We start from the raw sequence: 22,844 nt of genomic DNA on the forward strand, positions 1-22,844 counted from the left end.
CGTGAAATGTAGCGAGATGATTTAGATTCAGCTACTCTGATCAAAAGTTCCAAATGGCACGAACTATGGTGAGCCCGTAGTGAACTTACAGCCCCGTTCCTGTGCCAGGTAACTAGATTTTTAGATCTTGTAACTAGATCTAGATTTTTGTTGTTGTTTAGCGAGAGATCAGAAATGTATATACCAGGAGGTGGTGGTGGTGAGGTGTTGTGAGAGTGAAGGCACTGAGGGAGGGAGGGGGGACCTCTGGGGGCCTAACACAATGGCGTGGTGCAGCGCATGCGCCCGTCTGTCAAACACCTCGAGTGTAGCCAGTAACTGGCCAGGTGACCACACAGACAGCTAAGCCCTTGGCTCATTGGACTTTGATAATTCTAGACATGGGCTTCCTGTCCCTAACAGGTGGGCCAATTAATTGTAAACTGATAATGATAAACCAAAATTATCTTATATATTTTAAGAGTAAAACCTGCACAATTTGAAGCAAGTGACAACTTTAAACTATTATGGTAATGAAGATGAAAATACACAATACACAAAATTCAAAGACACTTTACTAATTTAAAATTTATCCTTTTGAACCGTTTATACAGTACATATATAAAAAAGGTATTATTGCCGAACTTTATAAGGTAAGGAATAAAATTTTGTAAACACATAGCCAATGAAGTTAATCTATTTAAATGGGTATGTTTTAATACCCAGGGTACTGTGAGAAAGGCTGGAGACTCACTCTCAAGGAAATGTGACACTCCACACTATGACCCTTGATCTCTATGCTATCCCTTTTCCGCAACCGTTCGCTGAAGGAGTATGGGGTGTACAATAAACCAGCAGCCACCGACAGCAGTAATAATAACGAAAATCAACTGGGCCAAGTGCTGCATGGCCTTGCTAAGGTGCAGTGAGGAAGTGCACCTCTGACACTCCCGGCCGTTAGGCTACTCATCACGCGTGATAAACCTGAGGTATCTGGTGGTGATAACACTGAACAAACAGGAGGTTAGAAAGAATGTGGGACAGGAAGCACGAAGAATGTTGCAAGCACCTTCACCCAGATCCATCCACCCTCTTATCCTGACACGGCCTCTCCGCTATTCACCTATACACTTATTCGTCGACAAATACTTCCCAGATCCTGCTAATAACCGCACAAAATTCCTCTTGGTTATGAAATCGTGTCTCGTCCCATATCTACACACTAACCCCAATCACCTAAAAGATAATAACGCGAACGTGGGTCATCGTGTCAGTCTGGTAGTTGTGGAGGCCAGCTAAGGCTCGAGATTCAGTTAAGTTCATAGACAATGTTGGAGGGAAGGCCATCAATCCCATGGTGGACGCGAGGAGTTCTATCCCAGCCGTGGTGGAGGAAGGGTGCGGCTTTGAGTGCTCTAGAAAGTTGTGAACTTGTGATCCAGTGACTTTGATGGGTGATGGACAAGATGATTCCAGTTCTTTTCAGGTAGCAATGACCAGGAGACAACAACGGAAAAATGTACGCAGAGAGTTAAGTGATGCTAACTGTGATGAATGACCACAGAAGTGTAGTGACTGCCCACAGACGGAACCTGGGTTTCAAAGATCTATACAAACTCGGCAAGAAAATCCCACCTCCTGAAGTATGCAACAGGACCACATACAGCAAGAGGCACAGAATAATGGATGGAAGCGGCTGCTATTACCCTCAACATGTCTACTAACTTTTCATCAGAATTTGGAGTTGACCATTCAACTGGCCAAGAAATTTGGTGAATATTAACCATTATTTAAGGAGTGTGTTCACTGGCCCTACTTAACGGTTGGGACAGAAGAGGCAGTGGAACATTTAACGACTGACTGATTTAAGACTGTTTTGGTTACTCCTGAAGTGGGAATAATCTACACTAAGTTATTGTTTTCAAGTATCCGACATTGATCCTGAATTTCTTCATCTCAACATTGAAAGTGTTGTGTGGGGCTAAGAGGAACATTGTACGTGGCGAAAAACGGTCAGTGTTACCCTCTTAAAGGACGAAGCTCCAAAAAGATTTTGTACAAGGACAAATACTTTGTACACAGGAAAGTGGCGCAATATATTGAGTAGCCTATATTATGCATGAAATGTTCTCGTTGGGGACATACGGCTTGGAAATGCCAGTTTGACCCCAGATGTCGGTATTATGATAAGTAGTATGACTTGCGAGAGTCAGGATTGACAAAGGGGAAAATTTTTTGCCATCTTGCTGCAATTGTAGAGGCATCCATAATGCTGGTTCCTCTGTGTCCCTTACTTGTGTAAAGGAGGAAATATATATGTTTATCTCTCAGAATGTTCGGTAATATGTTTATTGCTTGTGATGTGTGCCTATGTATGTATTAACACGATGTACTGAACGGGGTGAGAATAGCTTGAGCTACCTCATCCCTTTGTGTGTATTTTACCTCAATAAACTTATTTCAATTTAAATTTTCATTTCTGTGTCCTATGAAGCCCCGTGTGAGATTCCAAGCCGGCACCCATAAGCAAGGTAAACCAAGATCCGAAGGAAGGCAAGATCACACAGCAGGAACAAGGATGACACAGTGGAAAGACAACGACAGCCTCAGACTAACGTTTGGGAGAAAGACACGGTGACGATTAAGGATAGCCTAGTGAATATCGAAGCCACTAGGGAAGCCACTTTCCTAGGGGGAAACGAAGCCGAAAAGTGTACTCTCAAGGTGATGAGGTGCAAGCTAGCTTTGTGGATTCAGAGGTCGGTACACAGATCTTTGAATACCTCAAAAAAGTTCGACAAGAGGATTAAAGCTCTAGAAAAATTAGCTATGGCAAACAGATGCGGTGTAGTGTGTGTGTGTAGCGTAATATATATAAAAGAAAAATACAGAACTATACACAACTATACTTGTTCCACAGCAGCAGGAACTCTACCTACTGTGAAAGGCAGAGCGAGCACAAACTCGCCACGTTGAAGGCAAGACTGATCACTGGGCATACAAAATTACAACTACACGACCGAACAATGTTGACACGATAAACTGCATACCAGAACACGAGAGTGGAAGCTGGAGATCAGAAATGACAGACGTCTGGAAAATCAGCACAAGAGTCAAGTAAATGGAACGAACAAGAGGAAACAGTAGTGGCAAATACATCCGAAATTGAATCCGTCTACTCTATTAGAATATCGCATTTTGACACCCTCTTCCCCCAAAAAATATACACTGAAAATAATTTGCTCGAAAAATTGACAGGTCCCGTTTTCTATTCGTGGGTCCTCGGTTCGGTTCGGACAATTTAATTCCTCAGTATAGTGACGTTGGGAACCCTCAAAAGGACGGGCCGAGTCACTAACTTGGAAAGCTAATACAACGAGAAATATGAGGAACGCAAGACATTGCACAAGTGACCAGGAGACAAAGGCTTGCTCTTTAATACGGAGCTACTGCTCGACCCTGTAAACAAACCGAGTACATACCGTCTCCAACAAACTAACCCCCCCCCCCTTCCAATAAACAACATCAGCCGTCTTCAGGTTCTAACAGACGTGACGGGATCCACAACAATGCCTCAACCACAAGCAGGCGACGAGTCACAATAACGTGGCTGAAGTATGTTGACCAATCCACACACTAGAAAATGAAGGGACGACGACGTTTCGGTCCGTCCTGGACCATTCTCAAGTCGATGGAGAATGGTCCAGGGTCCTCAACCACAAAGTTAGCTTGGCATCACCGGATATGCCCCCAAGACCCAACCAAGTTCACAGACCTTTTATATGTCTCCACGAACTAAATTACTCTTAGAATTAACACAAAATTCTTCCACATTTCCCAGAAGTTTATGACATCTTGATTCTTAACAATCATGATTACGATAAGATAGTCCAATGGTGAAGGAGATAAGCTCCTACCATTGAAAACAAGCGTCAGATAAAACTCGCTTCTAATTAGTATCGATAACGTTGTGGAATGACTAACAGCAGTCCCCAAAGTTCTGACTCAAGGACAGTATCTACACACAAAGTGTGTGTTGACAACCTCCTTAACTTCGGTAACCTATTAATAAAGTTTCACATCTATAGAGGCATGTTAACTTTATGTAAATTCAAGACAATGCTCCACTGTCCGTCCCCCTTGACCTAGACGGATGTAATACACAAATGATAAAGGGTTTCCAGCAATTCCAAGTGTACTTTTTAACCCTGAAACTTCTTAAATAAATACCACTTTACACTAATGACTGACTTCTCGTAAGGGTATTATGACCACAGACATGAACAAATCCACAAGGGCTGTGATGAGGGTTCGAACCTACGTCCGGGATGATCCCAGACGCGCCAAGTCGACTGCACCACGACATGGTTAAAGAACTGCAACCTTTTGTTGCAATTTTGTTGAATTTGTTAATTTGATGCATCACGCTATTGTGATTTGTGTGTATACCACAGCCATCTTTTCTTGTTGGTTTCAAGTATTCGTAAGCTGATAATTTCACTCATTGCCACTGTATAAAAAACATGGTCAAACTAAGTTTAATGAAATCCTAAGCTTTGTTAGCAGCATAACTAACTAAATGGGAGTTAGACAGCTGCTACGGGCTGCTTCCTGGGGGTGTGTAACAAAAAGGGGGCCTGGTCGAGGACCGGGCCGCGGGGACGCTAAGCCCCGAAAACCTCAAGACAGCTTAGGGATTAGCAGTACAAGAAAAACTTGCATAATGACCCTCAAACTTTTGCTCAAATCTAACCTCTTCAACAGCCCTGGTCTGAAGGTGACCTGTGAAAGCTTTATAATCTCGATACATTTTATTTAAATTCAACAACTTTAAAATAGCCACCAAGAAAACCAGAAAGGACTAGCCTCGTCAATAAATTATTATAGTCCAACGAGTCAAACTCTTATCACACGTCATGGTCGTATTGGTTAGTCGTAAAAATCAGCAAAATTATTTACATGCTGGAGCGATAAGAGTTGTGCACAACCAGCAAAAGATTAAATTCGATTACTAGGTACTTTTCTAACATTTTAAAACGCATTTTTTATGGTGGACGACACCCAAAGTTGAGCTCATAGGAGTTTGAACCTTGTATCCCCCGTAATATACATCAATTCTCTATGATTTTATTAGCATATTGTTCGGTTATTTTTTCGGTGTGGATTTCTTGGTAAGGGGGGGGGGAAGAGAACCCCTTTCTTAACCCCCTCAATCAAATCTAGAACTGCAGTTTTGTCGCGGTTTCTCGAGACGGGGGCGAACTTTTCATCAGAGTGCAAAAACAATTTTGTTTCCCCTATAACCTAATTTTACAAGAATATTCCAAAGTATGGTAAAAATTCCAGTTTTAGTTACCTATGCAACAAACTAACTTCATCATCTCTTAAAACAAGTATTTCCTTGTAAAACTGGATTAGAGAAAAATTAGGCAATGGTGGCAAATCTCCCATGCTCTGTCTACCTAGGCTAAATTAACCCGTCACATTAGACATTGTCTTGTATATTCGTTACTTTTAATTGTCAATTCTGTATTCCCACATCCCAACTAGCAGAATGTGGCCCCAACGACGGAGGCGGGACCCAAGACAAGTAACTCATCCTCCAGCTCCCAGATTCCCATCACACTTAAGAAATGGTTAATTCTGCCAACTTGTTCAAGGCTTTTCTTGGTGCCAATCACTAAAATCTAAACCTGCTAAACGGACCTGCTCCGTCTTCACTCAATCTAGCGCCCCTCTCCTCTCTACGATAAACTAACTATACAATCCAACCCCGCGGCTGTTTAATCACTTTCCGTTACTAATCCACTCCACGCTACCCCGGACAACTTACACCCATCACATTCCTAACCAATATAGTAGTTGTTGTTGTTGTTTAAGATTCGTTACTTGGAACAAAAGTTCCATGTAGCACGGGCTATGGTGAGCCCGTAACGTACCTGGCACAGGGCGTGGCAAGTAGCACGGGCCATGGTGAGCCCGTAATGGACTTACCTGGCAAAAGATTGGTGATGTGTGTGAACCAATATAGACAGTAAACGCATTTTATAGTAAAAAAAATCTATACACCATACCCCCCACTCCATAGGGTCAGTCTTCCCTGTGGTGTAGTGAAGGTTAAGTGTCGTCTGGCTTCATCAAAACTTGTCTGCTGTGCCCAAAATACTTCAATCTTCTGCTCTAACTATGAAGCAATCACAGCCTCTGAAGGATGCAGCTCACTTTCCACTACCTAAGCACTTTCTTCGGGAGACCATCCCCCCCCCCCCCACTCCGCAATCAGTATTAATCTTAATTACCAGGCACTGGTAATAGGACTGACAACCCTGTAGTCACTTTACGGGCTATTCATGCCCGTGCCACCTCTTGGGTGGCTTAATCAATCAATCTCACCTGTCACACTTTTATTCATCCCCCCCCCAGTACGTCGCGTGCTTCATCTTGAGGTAATGAAAGAACGGGAGAGTGTCGCGTGAGTGAGTCAGAGACCTTTGGAAGAAATAATTATCTTTTGTGTTAAGGAGCCTTGACAAGAGATGTCAACAGCTGCACCTTCAGCTACACCATCTGCCCTCCTGCTCTAGCACCTGCTGATAGCCAAGTAGTCTTCGTCACCGAGCAGCACCTCGTAGTTATCAAAGAGCTGGGTGAAGGTCAGGTGATAAAACCTCTTTTGGCCTTTTATAATTTGCATTGTGTCCCCTATGAATACTTCACTATCATGAGTCATACGCATTTTATATAAATAATTATTATCTTAAGAGGTTGTTTATAACCATAACATTGTGTTGCGAAGGTTACAAGATCGTAAGTTGTTTAATAAGTGTAAACAAAGCAACCATGATTATGGGGAAACATAATATGTACACGTTTCGTTTCTGAGTAATAATTAAATATAGTCCAGGTTCTTCTGTTTGGCATTATTACGCCTCACAAACTTAAACACACATTGTGTACACTGCCTCCCTCTCTCCATCCGTCTATCTGTCTGTCTGTATCTTACAAGCATTGCTTCGTTTTGTTGGTCAAGATTCACAATCGACTTGAGAATGGGCCAGGACGGACCGAAACGTCGTCGTCGTCCCTTCACTCTCTAGTGTGTGGTTTGGTCAACACGATTCAGAAGGCACGAAAATATTTGCGTTTGGACTTGGATGTCTAACCTAACTTTTGCTTCAAGCACTGAGATCCTAGATATTAACATGGCACCTTGCAATCTGTTCCACTCAGTAAACCTAGTAATCTTAGGTTGACACATTCAACTGTGTTGGGGGGAATGTTAGCAAGTTGCACACTGGTCGCGAAATTAAAATATACAACATTCATACGTCACAGTTCTCATTTTAGATCAAATATAAATACAAAATTTCGACCTGAAAAATGAGGTTTGTGCATCCCACTTTATACGTATATCTACATATATGTATGATTGTGTGTGACCTTACGTTTGTACTAAACTATGTGCCAACACTAAGAATCAACTTTTGCTGTTCTTTAGTCGCCGTTCATATATCACATCTCTTGCTTCTTACACTCTTTGAAACTATGTAGTCAGCCTCGACTAACTTTGATTGTAATTCATTCGCCACCTCCCCGCTCCTACACTGGACTTCCCGCTCATAACTTGGCGTCTACTTGGCTTGTGTGCTCGTGCGTGTGTGAACGTGCGCATGTGTGTGTACAGGCGGAAGAGGAGGGAGGCGGGAGATTTACGAAACTGTAGGAGGGAGGGAGGCGGGAGATTTACGAAACTGTAGGAGGGAGGGAGACAGGAGGGAAGGAACGGAGGGAGGGAGGGAGACAGGAGGGAAGGAACGGAGGGAGGGAGGGAGACAGGAGGGAAGGAACGGAGGGAGGGAGGGAGACAGGAGGGAAGGAAGGGAGGTAGGAGGGAAGGAACGGGGGGAGGAAGGGAAGGAACGGGGGGAGGGAGACAGAGTTGATGGAGGGTGGGGCGGGACGTTTAGAGGTTTTCCCTGAAGACTTACAATTGCTGGACTGGTGTGCCTGGAGGGAGGGAGGGAGGGAGGGTACCACCCACCCTGGCAACCCGTCCTCTTACAAGTAACGTCGCTTTTCGCTCGTATGCACTACGGCCAAAAATTACCATACTAAAAAATATTAATTCATTTTCCAAATGAAAATGAACCCAAAACAGCAAGTTTTGGGTTCTCTGGTAGGTTAGGCGAGGAGCAAGTTTTCCTAAGGTTTCAAAACTTGGTGAAAACTGTTACTCTAACCTAACAGACTAAGCCAGAGGACCCAAAACAGAAAACGGGACAGTACGTCACTTTCGCAAGTCGCTTCCATTTTCTAGTTATTATTATTAACATCTTTATTGACAAAAATTAATTACAATTTACCTAATCTGAGTATTTCAATTAAGTGTTATCAAAGTGAGGATAATGCTGGTATTCACTGTCACACAGGACAGGATCATACACAAGACGATAGGACAATACTGTAGGCTGAAGCACATACATATCATGGTTACAATCGACTACATTATACAATAAACACGTTTCTATGGACGAATATGTAAAAACTTTCTATTGTGCACTGCCATACAAGGGCACGGAAGGGTTCATAATAGATGCAATTTAAATATAAATAAAGTTGTTCTTCATGGACAAGTAAATTTTGGATAAATTGATAGGATGTCGTCCAGTACACCAGATTCAATAAAATAGTTACACAGTTGGTGGTACAATAAAGGCCAGGAGGTCTTAAAATCTTTCACGGTTTCACATTCAACAATATGTTCTAGTGAATGTATTAAAGGTTTGTCACGGAATTTGCAATCTTGAATATTCTGGTAGTGGCTAGGCCTCACAAACCTGCCAGATGTGTCTATAGCCAAGGCGAGAATTCGTACAATGACTATCACATTGCCTGGCTATTCGACCCCCCCCCCCCCTCCCCTCAAGAAAAGACACTACCTTAAGAATACCCCACAACCAGACGTTCAGAGCACCACCAACCTGACAACGCCAGGGATATCCCTGGGATTACCAGGTCATTAGCACAAGACGTGATGCACCAGCTGACTTTGCGGGAAGAGGGGAAGGGGGAGGGGGAAGATTCCCCACATACTCACCTGTCTTCTGTAAGACAGCAGAAATGATAACACAGCTTTCTCCTGTCTCTCCACCCCCCACAACCTGTCATACTCAACCTCATAAAATTAACTTGCAGCTCAATCATGACCTGTCATGGCTAGAGCGATAGCCGTCCCTCTGGCTCGCTATGAATGTCAGAGTAAGAGGTTCCTCGCCCTCGACGCCCCGGATCATAGGGGTTAACTCTGGAGATGGTTTCCTGCTTTCCCCTTGTCGTGGGGACTGACTGCAGAGGCTTATCGAGGTCCCCCTCGGCCAACTACTGATCCTCCTCTAGATGCCACCCACAGCAAGTTCACAACTCCCAAGTACGTGGAACATACCTGAAGTGCGTTCTGGGAGTTGTCCTACTCCAAGCCCGGCCCGTGACCGGGTTTGACTTTTGATAAATTGGTCCAATAGACTTAGTGCAGCCCGCAAGCCCACATAACCACTACAACCCGGCTTATCCGGCACTTCTTGCCGGAACGTGTCTAATCTAATTATACAGTTCACTTTTGTACCGGAAATATTTCTCATGCTTGCTGGCAGAGCATTGAATAGCCATCTGATGTACATACAGTGTCGTCAAATCCATGTTATTAAATGATAAAATACATGAAATCCTTGCACTGTATCCATATTTCCCTTCTAGTGGAAGAATGACACGCGTGCCTAATGAAAAACCTACGTAATATTAAGGCAGCGTCTAGGATGCTCTCGGACGTAGTTTCGAACCCTCGTCACGGCCCTTGTGGATTTGTTCATTCAAAATTACTTCTAGTTTAAGGGGAAAAGTTCATTTTTAGCCAAATACCAATAACAGTAAACCCAGTCTACCTTTCTGGCAGAGATAATAATAATTTATTTATGAACAGTACATACATAGTTGCAGTTACGGTACAAACATTGTTAGATTTAAAGATAGAGGTAGTACATACAATACCTAAAGCCACTAGTACGCTTAACATTTCGGGCAAAAGATGATCAGAGTACTTTACAAATTCTTAGAAATGTTATCAAACATTTTACATTATTATCATTGTTATCTCGTGGCCTACTACGATAACGCCTGTGTCACTTCAACAGTCTCTCATCCACAATGTGATCTTAGTAATATTCTTTACTGCTACAGTCAAACTAAGGCAACACAATACGGGCTCAAATCTTCAGTCTTATCTCGTGTCAGTTATCACATTCCTGAAGCTACGCTGCTGCTGCTAGTTCCTTCACGACACACTGGGAAGGGGGTAAGGGGGCAACGTGTCTTGGACCACGTCTCCCACCCCCAAACTACACCTCCCCCCCCTTCTCCTCACCCTATGCTTCACCTTCCCCCCCCCCACCCCCCACTAAGCTACACCCTCCCAACCTAATATACATCTCCCCCTCAAGATATCACGATCAGATACCACATAAGATGGCCCACACCTCTTCCGACTTGCATGATAACCCCCCCCCCCCTTCCCCACACACACACTCCCCCATACACATGCCGATATCTTTATTTCCCCCTCCGTAAAAAATGCAGTGGATTAGCCTAACTAAATACAAAACGTTAAAACACGCTACCCACCAAACCTACCGGAGCCGATACTCATTAGTCCCTATATGCGTCAATATTAAGGGGTTTTTACGTTCCTTAAACAACCACAATTTGTACGTCCGGTGTCGACTGCGTAAGAATATTTAATGTGTTCAATAAGAGGACGGGTTGACTGCCACACACAACCACTATCTCTAAATCACTAAATCTGCGCTCAGCTACAGCGCAGCAAATACATAATCTATAGTACGAACTAGCAGCCAATGTACTAAAAACAGGAGTAAATTTACTAGAGCTTAAAACCGGCTTTTGAAGCACTTTAAAGCCTCACAAGATAAACAGCAAACACTTCATGATAGTGTTTGCTGGTGCGCGCGCGTTAGAAATGTATATGTGGTAGACTTAATAGAGGAAAAACAGACTGGTTAGAAAAGCGGGGTCCAAGCGCTAACAGCTCAACTCTGCAGGCACAGTACAGTAAATACAGTAATCTCGATAACCTGCTGGAGGCACAGAATGAGGTGTTTAGAACTTCAGGTTGGGCCTGATCAGGTTGGGCTGTGCAGTTACCCGCGGGACTGCAGGTTCCAATCTTGAACACTCATTGCATAAACTCGGAGCAATAACTGGGAGTCATCATCTCCACACTATAGTAGTACAATATTCTATCGTTGACCCTTCAGGCTTGCCGGCACGAAGTACACCAGGAGCTTTGCAATATATTATCAATCTGTGTTTTCGAGGATATCCTCATAATGCCTCCAATGTCCGCCAGTGTAGTGTGGATCACAGACTAGCCTATACCCGACAGACTAGCCTATACCCGACAGACCAGCCTATACCCGACAGTATCACTATATAACCTATGTGACACTAAAAATTTCGATCTCACAGGATAGTTAGTCAGAGCGGAGCACGTGATCACTAGCCTGCTCTGGTTATCAATAAAATTAGATCAGGTTAGTGGAGGCCAAAATCCTCCATAGTGATATATTAATGTATAATAACCGGAGCCAAGGGCAAGAGTGGAGGAGATTTGTAAGGGGGAAGGGAGGGGGGGGCAGACAAGGGGGGCTAGTTAGTTCCCAGATATCCCTGACAGCTATAATTACACAGTTCAAGAATATTATCGTTTCCAAACACGTCCAAATTAAGAAGTAGTATTGAATATTGAAGGGAGTACTGAACGGCCGCAAGTGATCAGCTGCAGCAGATATACCCGTGCAATCTCCACCCTCTGTAGACACGACACACACAATTGAAAGCCAACCCATACTACGGGACACTAACAACAGAATGCTGGCTAAATACAAAAATATAAATTGAATATGTCAATCAGGGAACATTAAATCCAACCCCACCGCCTTGCCCTCATTATTTGAGGCCTGGGCAATGACCGGGCCGCGGGGACGCTAAGCCCCGAAACCAACCAACACCACCAATTCAAGGTATGCCCACCGTCAATGCCTTTAGAGCACTGCCTAAGACAGGTTCCCCCCAACCCTCCGTCTGTGGCGACCCTCAGAGAGAGAGATGAAGATTAAGCCATCCAAAAGGTGGCACGGGCATGAATAGCCCGTAAGTGGTAGCTCTTTTGAGCCATTACCAGTATCAAGAGCTGATACTGGAGACCTGTGGAGGTGCGACTACACCCTGCGTGACGGGAGATGTCTCCCGTCTGTGGCGACCCTCCTTAAGTCCCCCTGGCTATACGCACACCGTGCTAATGTGCGACCTGGCAATAGTGGGACACGAGACACTGCCAGCGAGACGTGACCAAGGTGGCCAGCCTCTAACAACGACCTTATGCCCTTTATTTGGATAGTTTTATTCATTCATTCATTCCAGCATGGGTGAAGGGGTAGATGGAGAGGGGCAGGTGCGGGAAGGTGTAGGTGTAGAGGAGCAGGTGCGAGCAGGGGCAGGTGTAGAGGGGCAGGTGCGAGCAGGGGCAGGTGGAGAGGAGCAGGTGCGAGCAGGGGCAGGGGCAGGTGCGAGCAGGGGCAGGTGTAGGTGTAGAGGAGCAGGTGCGAGCAGGGGCAGGTGTAGGTGTAGAGGGGCAGGTGCGAGCAGGGGCAGGTGTAGAAGAGCAGGTGCGAGCAGGGGCAGGTGTAGGTGTAGAGGAGCAGGTGCGAGCAGGGGCAGGTGCAGAGGGGCAGGTGCAGAGGGGCAGGTGCGAGCAGGGGCAGGTGCAGAGGGGCAGGTGCGAGCAGGGGCAGGTGTAGAGGAGCAGGTGCGAGCAGGGGCAAGATAATGCGGTGCCTCGTACCTGCCAGCACCATGCCACCAGACTGTGGGACAACCCTCGTAGAATACAAACACATTACATACTATTAACTACAAATTCCACACTAGAGCATAGAACAACTAAGATCATGAAACTGGGCAGAAATTCCTCAACTAATCTTCAGGTGGCTACTTCACTCCGTCTCGCCCCCTAAACCCCTACCCCCCCCCCCCCCGTCTTCCCCTCGTCATTCTCTCCCCCCTCCTCCTCCCCCATCATCTATCATCGCCCTTGCCAGAGTGGCTGCGCCCCGTCACCTACTGCGCATATCCTCCTCCTCCTCCAGCAGCAGCACTTACCAAAACCATTACAAATCGCAACTCTTGAATCGGCTCATGGCGTGAAAATGCGTTAAACCTTACCAGTATCCACAACTCTGACACCAGCTTAACATTAAAACTATTCAAAGTCTAGCATCGCAGAGATTAATTTTACTAGTTTGAGTTGCCTGGTCACCGCCTAGTACTGCATTAGCCGAAGAGTACAACACCGACCATCATTGATAGCATAAGGAAGGCACTCCCAAAGGGGCACCCTAAAAGGCAACAGCTACAAGTTCAACAAACCATAAGGTAGGGCACACAACTAAAGATTTTCACCCATAGGGTTATAGACCCATTGAAATCGCCCACCCGCCGAGGCACTATAAATACCAAAAAACATTGATTTAGATTAAAATTCAGCTGGATAAAATACTCATGAGTAATGGGGGGGGAGGGTGGACCTGTCAAGCCGCCAGCATTCTGCCCCCCGTCGACACCACTACACAGATGGTACCATTCTGCCCCCCGTCGACACCACTACACAGATGGTACCATTCTGCCCCCCGTCGACACCACTACACAGATGGTAGCATTCTGCCCCCCGTCGACACCACTACAGAGATGGTAGCATTCTGCCCCCCGTCGACACCACTACAGAGATGGTAGCATTCTGCCCCCCGTCGACACCACTACAGAGATGGTACCATTCTGCCCCCCGTCGACACCACTACAGAGATGGTACCATTCTGCCCCCCGTCGACACCACTACAGAGATGGTACCATTCTGCCCCCCGTCGACACCACTACAGAGATGGTAGCATTCTGCCCCCCGTCGACACCACTACAGAGATGGTAGCATTCTGCCCCCCGTCGACACCACTACAGAGATGGTAGCATTCTGCCCCCGGTCGACACCACTACAGAGATGGTACCATTCTGCCCCCCGTCGACACCACTACAGAGATGGTAGCATTCTGCCCCCCGTCGACACCACTACACAGATGGCAGCATTCTGCCCCCCGTCGAGGGGCCCTCTGGTAAATTCAGATAACGAACCACTTTCTGCGACCACTACTGCCACACGCCAGACAGTTAAGCTTTCAGCGACTACCGCCGGTAACTTACCTAGAGTGAAGATGAAAGCTACGAGTGTATATGCTGCTGCTGAGCCCGAACGAGTCACGTCACATGTCCAGTAAATACCGGCTTCCAGTGGCAAAGAAGCTCTTTCTTGTCGAGCCCCCGCTGGCCCGGGCACTCCAACGCCTCTTCCAGCGACGCTGCGACTTGTATTTACACTTTAACTAGACTTCCACTGAGCAAGAACTCTGGCCACTGCTGGTCAAAGCAAGTGTCTCCTTAGTGTGGGAGCCCGGTCGACCAGCCGGACGGGGCCCCCCGCGGTTATCGCGTCACGCTGCTTGATAATCACTGCTATCTTGGCCTTTAATCTCTACCTCGGTTATTACAGCCGGTATGTTGATAGACCTCGACCTCCCGACCCCTCCTCCCCCACCAAACACTTCACGTCTGTTTGATGATCGCCGCTTCAGCCCCTCATCGCACAAGATGCTGCCTCCACCTTCCCGAGTCTATACCCTCCCCTGTTACAATACCTTAATACAGAATTAATAAATCGCCCAATTAACTGATAGCCTAAAAGCTCACGATAGGTAGGCCTGGAAGCTTGATCCAATTGGGCTACAACAAATTATCAGATATAATTATCAATTTGAGGTCATGACAAAATTTGCAATCTTCGCGTTATGGCACGAAATAGTATTTAGCAATTATTATATATTTCGTCAGTGAATACATTTACCGTCTAAGTCTCTTGCAAATTAGTCCGAATGACACGGAGTGAATTTCATTAATATCTGGCTAAGACTGCCATGCAGGTGTGGTATTGCGCAAACTGTTCGACTGACCACCATCACAAGGTAAACCACGAGGGAGCACCGACGACCACGAGGGAGCACCGACGACCACGAGGGAGCACCGACGACCACGAGGGAGCACCGACGACCACGAGGGCTGGTGGACCGATCAAACAGCAAGAAGAGTCGATGAGAAAATAAAGTGGATTTTGCAGACAGAGATGCGGGATATTTACCTACTACACAAGTACAGCCAAGACTACTGACGGTAAAGTTAATGGGAATAAAATAGAATGCTAACCCTTCAGGAAAAGGCGTAGAAAAGATAAATAACCTTTTCAAACATCTGACGGAATCTATAACGGAAATGAAAGCTTAGGCTACATAGGCTAGGGTCCCGGTAGTACAGTCGGCTTCGTTTTCGACTAGATCAAGAATTCGTGGAGACCCCCAACAAATGAGGTGATTTGTTGGAGGCCAAACGAATCACCTCATTTGTTGGGGGCCAAACTGATCTGTGATGACGGCAGATTTCGTGGAAGATAATCCGTGTATAAGATATTTGAATGGTGTAACTAGTAGAGAAGACACGAGAGAACCGTGTTTCAAATGCACTGAGGTATGATAACAGCTCTTGCTTGCAGTTTCACTTTGAACGTTAACTGACAGCCCTTATGAACCCTAGAATTAGAAAGGTAGTGTGTGTGTGTGTGTGTGGGGGGGGGGGGTGAGTGAGTGCGTGCACATATACACTAAAAAATAGTGACCACAGTTTTCAACTTGGTCCCTTTCGGGTCTGGAGAAATGTAACAAGAGTGAACGAACATTAATGGAATGTTGAACTCTTAAGCAATCCGCCAACTCAAATCACTCGCTGACACATATATATTACATTAATTATTATATATATATATATATATATATATATATATATATATATATATATATATATATATATATATATAATGTTAGTTTATTATCATTCACAGTTAAAACAGACAAATGAGCAGCACCAGACAAGCGAAGGTGTTTAATCTAGAACAATAATTCAATTACAAAGTGTTTTTCGTCTCCCAAGAACTAAATTTGTCCTTTCAAAGACTGTCCCTGTTCCCTTTTGCCTAAAAACCATCAATCACAGTCTCTAACCCAGCGAGTACTTTCCCTGTATGTATGTATGTATGTATGTATGTATGTATGTATGTATGTATGTATGTATGTATGTATGTATGTACGTACGTACGTACGTACGTACGTACGTATGTATGTATTGCTATCAGCGTATGGCCTTAGACCAACACAAAACCTTCCTAGGAAGCTCTCAAACCGAGGCGATTGAATTCCACCTCATCTCAAATTGGATTCGCCACCTGAGGCGCCACTCACCTCCACGACACACCTGCGGTTCTAACCGCAGCTATGCCACTTACACCGTCACCCACCTGGGCCGTCACCCTCCATGGTAACTCAGGACCTCCCGAATAACCATGAACCGTAAGTGTGAATAAAGGACAACAAAATCGAAGTTTACCTTTGTGTACCCTGCGGGAGAGGGGTAGACTGCCGCCACCTGTGGGTACTGCTGCCACAACAACAATGGCACCCGTCAAATACCCTGATAAAACACCAGCCCCGCACCCACAAACACGCCTCGCCCTGACTGACACAAACACGTGAGTATGTACATATACAGCCGGGCACACACACACACACAACCACACACGCAAACACACCCGTATTTTCCTCAAACTACAAATAATATTACAAGTTAACTTGAGTTTTTGTGGCGGTGTTGCTGGCGACGATCTTCAAGTCTTTCCAGGAACTGAATATCTTATCAACAGTCGCGTAGCTCACAGTGACTCAAGCTGTTTAACCTTCGTCAAAATATTCTAGAGTCAAACTAATGTACATCTTTCAATTTGCTCACCTACTAAGGACTCTGGGGACTGGGGGGGACGAACTGCCTTGTTAAGCGTTGTAGTCCTCTAGTGTATACTGCTAAACTGTAGCCAGAAACATGGCGAAGGGGCAGAGGTGCACGGGGACCTTATCTGATAACACACGCCAGCGAAGATAAGGGTCGTGAGACCACCGCTAAAACCTTACTAAAAATTTTTGATAAGTCACCAAAAGTCACCAGTGAGGAGTAGAATTAACCTACTTAAAATTATCTGTTAGTTTAAGGGCCTGCCCGAAGCGCTGCGCGTACTAGTGGCTTTACAAGATTGTAAATACTATGCTATGTATTCTCACAGACCCAATGTACCTTCTTGTATATAAATAAATAAATAAATAAATTAAATAAAGTCGGCGAAGCTCCTACACTGGGGGCAGCATAGGCATGCACACAACTACACCTACAACCATACCCACACCTACAACCACAACCACACCTGCCGTTACTATACCACGGTCTTTCATAACATTACTCAGCCATCTTTGAGTCATACTCCCCCACACAACCACTGTACGAAACGACTGAGGAAATAGTTTACACACAGTAATAATGATGTAAATTTATGCAATGACGTTGATAATACATTGAACTGCTTGTATTACTTTAGTCAGGTATGATAAGCGCTTTTTAAAGCTTTGACGTCATATCCCTGTTTATGACGTCATGTGCTCAACAGGTCACGTGACATGTAGTCAACTACGCATGACATAGCATGACCTATGACGTCACGCATCACCCAACCCACCTATGACTGGGTTTTACCAAGTCACTCTTGATGCCTCAGAGTGAGGGTGCTTGACCTTGGCAGTCTGAACATTCCAGCTCTCGTCTATTTGAAGGCCTAAAAGTCTGACCAACAGTAAAAAAAGAAAGTAGCAACGATCTCTCAGGGTAAACAGGAGCACCAGACGACCTCGACATTCCTCAGCAGTCAACCTGGTCAACGGGTACAAAGATTTTGGTGCAACACTGATGAAGCTGACCGATATACAGACAAATCACAATAGCGTGATATATCAAATGAACAAATCCACAGCACGGAAACATCCCGTGCGTAGGTTCGAATCCTCTTCCAGGCCCTTGTGGATTTGTTCCCTCGAGTGCTTGGCTTTGTGACGGAGTTACCGTGTTAAGGCAATCGACCCGTTTGGGCACTTCTGGCATCTCTCGCAAGTCCTCTGCAGCATGGAGTACCGTTTATTGCTGGCCATGTGTACTGCACGACCCACGACCAATAAACCAGCCGTGCCAGTACTACAACAAGTGGTCATACTCTATTTAATAGAAGCTCTACCGTTCATGCTAATTAACGTTACTTGTCGAAGATGCGCTGCAACGTTGGATTTTTATATAGTCTTTTGTGGCGCATTTGGGTACGCTAGTTTTTACACACGTTCCGTTTCTTCATGTACAACACAATCCAAATAATGTTCTTGCCAATTTCATAATACAAAATTCTTGAAATCATAATTTTTTATAAATTTCATATATGAGAAATTTATGAAAATTTATCAGTGATACGAGGTTATATTTCCTTAGTCTTTCCTCACAACTCCTCCCTCTGAGAATGGGGAAGAAATAATGGGTCACAAATCCTTAATTCTACACACATGTTCAACAGTAACTGCAGACCCGGTTGCAAGTTTACCCGACTGATCGTGCTTCAGGGAAAACAGGTAGAACAATGCCTGATGCAAGAGGGATAGCTCTAAGCTTGCAAACAAATCAGGAATCATCTACTCCTGTAAACACCTGCGGAAGGGGGGGGGGAGACGAAGAATCTGTTGAAATTTAACAAAAAGGCTATAACACAACATGGGGGGGGGGGGGTATCGTGGATTATAGACTATACTCCAGTGTTCCAAGGCGGCTCTGAAACGCACTTAATGAGTACACCAGTTTTTCTTGGAACTACCATGTTGAGGGGGCCGGTCGGCCGAGCGGACAGCATGCTGGACTTGTGATCCTGTGGTCCCGGGTTCGATCCCGGGCGCCAGCGAGAAACAATGGGCGGAGTTTCTTTCACCCTATGCCCCTGTTACCTAGCAGTAAAATAGGTACCTGGGTGTTAGTCAGCTGTCACGGGCTGCTCCCTGGGAGTGGAGGCCTGGTCGAGGACCGGGCCGCGAGGACACTAAAGCCCCGAAATCAAGATAACCTCAAGATAACCACTGAATTAGAGTAAAAGTCTTGCTCGCCGTGTAAACAGTTTGAAAAGTAAACAGTAGAACACTGGTGAACACTAATGAATACTTGTGAACACTGACAGTGGGCTTCAAAAATTGAGGCAAGTTTGAAGTTGATGACAGGAGCCCCAAACACAAGGCATGAAGCATGCCCCGGCTCGTATTAGTTCCCCTCACCTCATGTGAGGAAACACAGCCACATTCCAGCCCACATGGAGGGACAGGTTGACTGTTGTTGTTGTTTAAGATTTAGCTACTCGGAACTATAATATCCATGTAGCACGGGTTATGGCGAGCCCGTAAGATTGATTGAAGATTAAGCTACAAGATGCGGCACGGGCATGCGTAGCCCGTAAGGAAGAAGTGGGTTGTTGTTATAGATTCAGCTACTCTGAACAAGTTCCAAGTAGCAGGGGCTATGGTGAGCCCGTAGTGGACTTACCTGGCACAGGAGCGGTGCTGTCAAGGAGGAGGGAGGGAGGGATAAATATATAGTGAGAGAGGGGCAGCAAGAGAGCGTTACAGCCCCGCTCCTGTGCCAGGTAAGTCCACTACGGGCTCACCATAGCCCGTGCTACTTGGAACTTTTGTTCAGAGTAGCTGAATCTAAAAACAACAACAGCAGGAGAGGAGAGACGGGAGCTTGAGTGACCAGCTGTGGAGGTTGTGGGGTGAGAGCAACGAGTGACAGGACTGAGTGAGGAGTTACAGGAGTGAGTGAGGAGTAACCCCAAAGTATTACAGGTAAGTGCATACTCCCTTGTTCACAACCAACATATATACTGCCTGTATGTTTATATTTAGTTGGGACGTCTTTTTCAATTATTAATTAACTACAACCTGAAGTCAAACATTAATCTTCCCTCTTTCATTCTCGGGTGACTTCCGTATTAATGATGTATAAATACATTAATAATTCTTGAAGTTGCTGACAAACTAAAATTCAGTAAGTTAAACTGATCGCCCCCCCCCTGGGGCTACATGATCACCCTGGGGGGTTACGACCGTGCTGGCGGAATGGACTCAAACCTCTAACTACGACAACGAAGCTAATCCGCAAGATCAGGATGTACAAACCTCTTATCCTATAATCTAATCCTCTTAGTAACACAGATTATGATTATTGAACTTGCATTCTTCCGCTCACAGGGTGGGTACGACCCTGTAATAAGTTAAACTACTTTTCAAATATTTAGAGCTGTTGTTGAAGTTGTTTAAGATTCAGCTACTGGGAACAAAACATTCCAAGTAGCACGGGCTATGGTGAGCCCGTAGTGGACTTACCTGCCACAGAAGCAGGGCTGTAACTTGTATTTAGAGCTATTGAGGGATATAAACGGATAGTAGGCGTTATCAGAGGGGATATTAGCATAATTTTTCAACCTATCAAATCTAAACTCTGAATATAAACTGGACAAATTTAGATTCACCAGGCAAATAGGCCAACACTGATTTAGCACGAGCTGCAGGCGAGAGTAAGGAAACTCCGTCATGCAGCTCTTTGTTAAGTTTACCAATAGGGATCAAATCAGACAATCCTGTCTTATTATATTAACAGTTAATTTGTTCCATAAATCAACCACCTTGTTCCCAAACCTGTATTTACCCATGAACAAATCCACAAGTGCCGTGACGAAGATTCGAACCTGCGTCCGGGAGCATCCCAGACACTGCCTTAGTCGACCGAGCTACGACAGGGTTAAATTTGATGCATCACGTTAGTGTGATCTCTGTGCGTAAGTCTGTATTTACCCAGGTCTATCTCGAATCTAAACATATCCACTTAGAACGCTATAAACAATGGTTATATTTTGGAAGTATGCATTAGTTGTAGGTACCTGACAGGTACCCGACAGGTTGTAGGTACTGCAGCACCACCACGCTGTGATTCACACGTCACGAGTCAAGTAGCCACGTCCAACAGCCTGGATGACCAGTCTAGCAACAAGGAGACCTGGTCTAGGACCGGGCCGCGAGGATGTTGAGCCACGAAATCATCTCAAGGTAACTCCCCCGCAAGGTAAGGTTGCCACAGGCTAGTCACAATCTTTCGCAAATGTGTCATTATTGACGTCACATTTCAAACAATGTCCACGTGAACACCATTACGTTTAAAGCAATTAACCGGCAGTGTCTGGCATTAAGGGCTGCCCCGCCTTACCCAGCGTTTAAGCTGTGTTCACCGTAAAAATATAATGAACATTATACAAAACGGATGAAGGCGCCTGTCGATGCACTCTTCAATTCTTATATTTTGTTTATTATTTATATTATTTATATATATATATATATATATATATATATATATATATATATATATATATATATATATATATATATATATATATATATATATATATATATATATATATATATATATATATATTATATAAAAAGGGGCCAAAAAATTCCGGATTGCATTACGCTAATCGGCTCGGCCATTAACTGTTCATAATTCCGTAAATACCGGTCATGATACAAGAACTGGTTTAAATAGCGAGCGACTTCCTGTAATAATAATAATGGAGATTATGCAGTGTTGCCCGAGCAGGACAGGACTACACATGCTTGTAAAGAACACCGTACACATGCACATGCAGCACATGTAAGCCACTGCGGGTTCCTCACTTTACCTTCATACCACCACTTGCACAATATTCGGCACGCCATGCACACACTGCAAGGCACACTAAACACATGCCACGGGAAAATACAACGCTTAAAATGCTTACACTGCAAAACAAAAATATTAGTATTGACTTGGACGCTAAAATAACAACCCGTCCTCCTAATAGAACGTCGCATTTTGACGTATACTCTACCTACGGCCCAAAAAGTGTCGTACTAGTAAATGGCAGCGGCTCACGAAACTGACCGTCCCAGTTTATGTTCGTGGGTCATATGGTAAGTTAGGTTAAGGGCACTTTAGTACGACAGTTTCGTGACGCTGGAAAACCTTAGGAGGACGAGCTGAATATAACCACCAGCCCCTCGGAGACCACAGTCTTGCTCCATGTAGTAGGAGGGATTTTTGTTATCTAAGACTGATTGATGAAGATTAAGCCACCCAAAAGGTGGCACGGGCATGAATAGCCCGTAAGTGGTGGCCCTTTTGAGCCATTACCAGTATCAATAGATGATACTGAAGATCTGTGGAGGTGCGACTGCACCCTGCTTGACGGGAGATGTCTCCCATGATCTAAGACTTTTGAAATCCTCTATATATAGCATAAGCGATACGGGAGCAGTATGACATTGAATTTACACTCTACGCCTACTGTAGTAACGATGGCTTAACTTTACGGACAGTCCTAACAGTATGATCTGTTCAGCTCGTTCTCGCCAGTGTTCCCATCGTCAAGAAATTGTCGTACTAAAGTGCCTTATCCTAAACTACCAGAGGACCCCACGAACACAAAATGGGACTCAGTTTCGCGAGCCGCTACCATTTTCTAGTACGACAGTTTTAGCCCGTAAGTAGAGTATACGTCAAACTGCTGCATGCTAAAAGAGAACAGGTTGATCGGTGAAGACCCCTCGCCTAGGCCAACAATGACTTTCTATAAATGTGACCTACAGGAGTTATGGGGGCCAATCAGAACCAAAGTAGGCCTAAGCCCATTCTCATTGATCCATCTGGCCTCACTA

The 22,844-nt window shown here is 44.9% G+C and overlaps 1 protein-coding gene across 6 annotated transcripts in view; it reads right to left on the reverse strand.

Moving 5' to 3' along the window:
* Positions 1 to 17,099, reverse strand: part of LOC123762902 (epidermal growth factor receptor kinase substrate 8) — a 137,047-nt gene extending 119,948 nt beyond the window's left edge. For 2 of the 6 annotated variants that reach the window (XM_045749665.2, XM_045749660.2), the window contains exon 1: positions 16,981 to 17,099. The gene's annotated coding sequence lies outside the window, so the exon portion shown is untranslated. Of the gene's footprint in view, positions 1 to 14,298; positions 14,534 to 16,581; positions 16,647 to 16,980 lie in introns of those variants that run through there. The other 4 variants (XM_045749663.2, XM_045749659.2, XM_069302096.1 and 1 more) reach the window with 3 other exon arrangements.
* Positions 17,100 to 22,844: the final 5,745 nt, after the last annotated feature.

Source organism: Procambarus clarkii, chromosome 47, assembly GCF_040958095.1.
Source record: "Procambarus clarkii isolate CNS0578487 chromosome 47, FALCON_Pclarkii_2.0, whole genome shotgun sequence".
In the NCBI taxonomy this organism is placed as follows: Eukaryota; Metazoa; Arthropoda; class Malacostraca; order Decapoda; family Cambaridae; genus Procambarus; species Procambarus clarkii.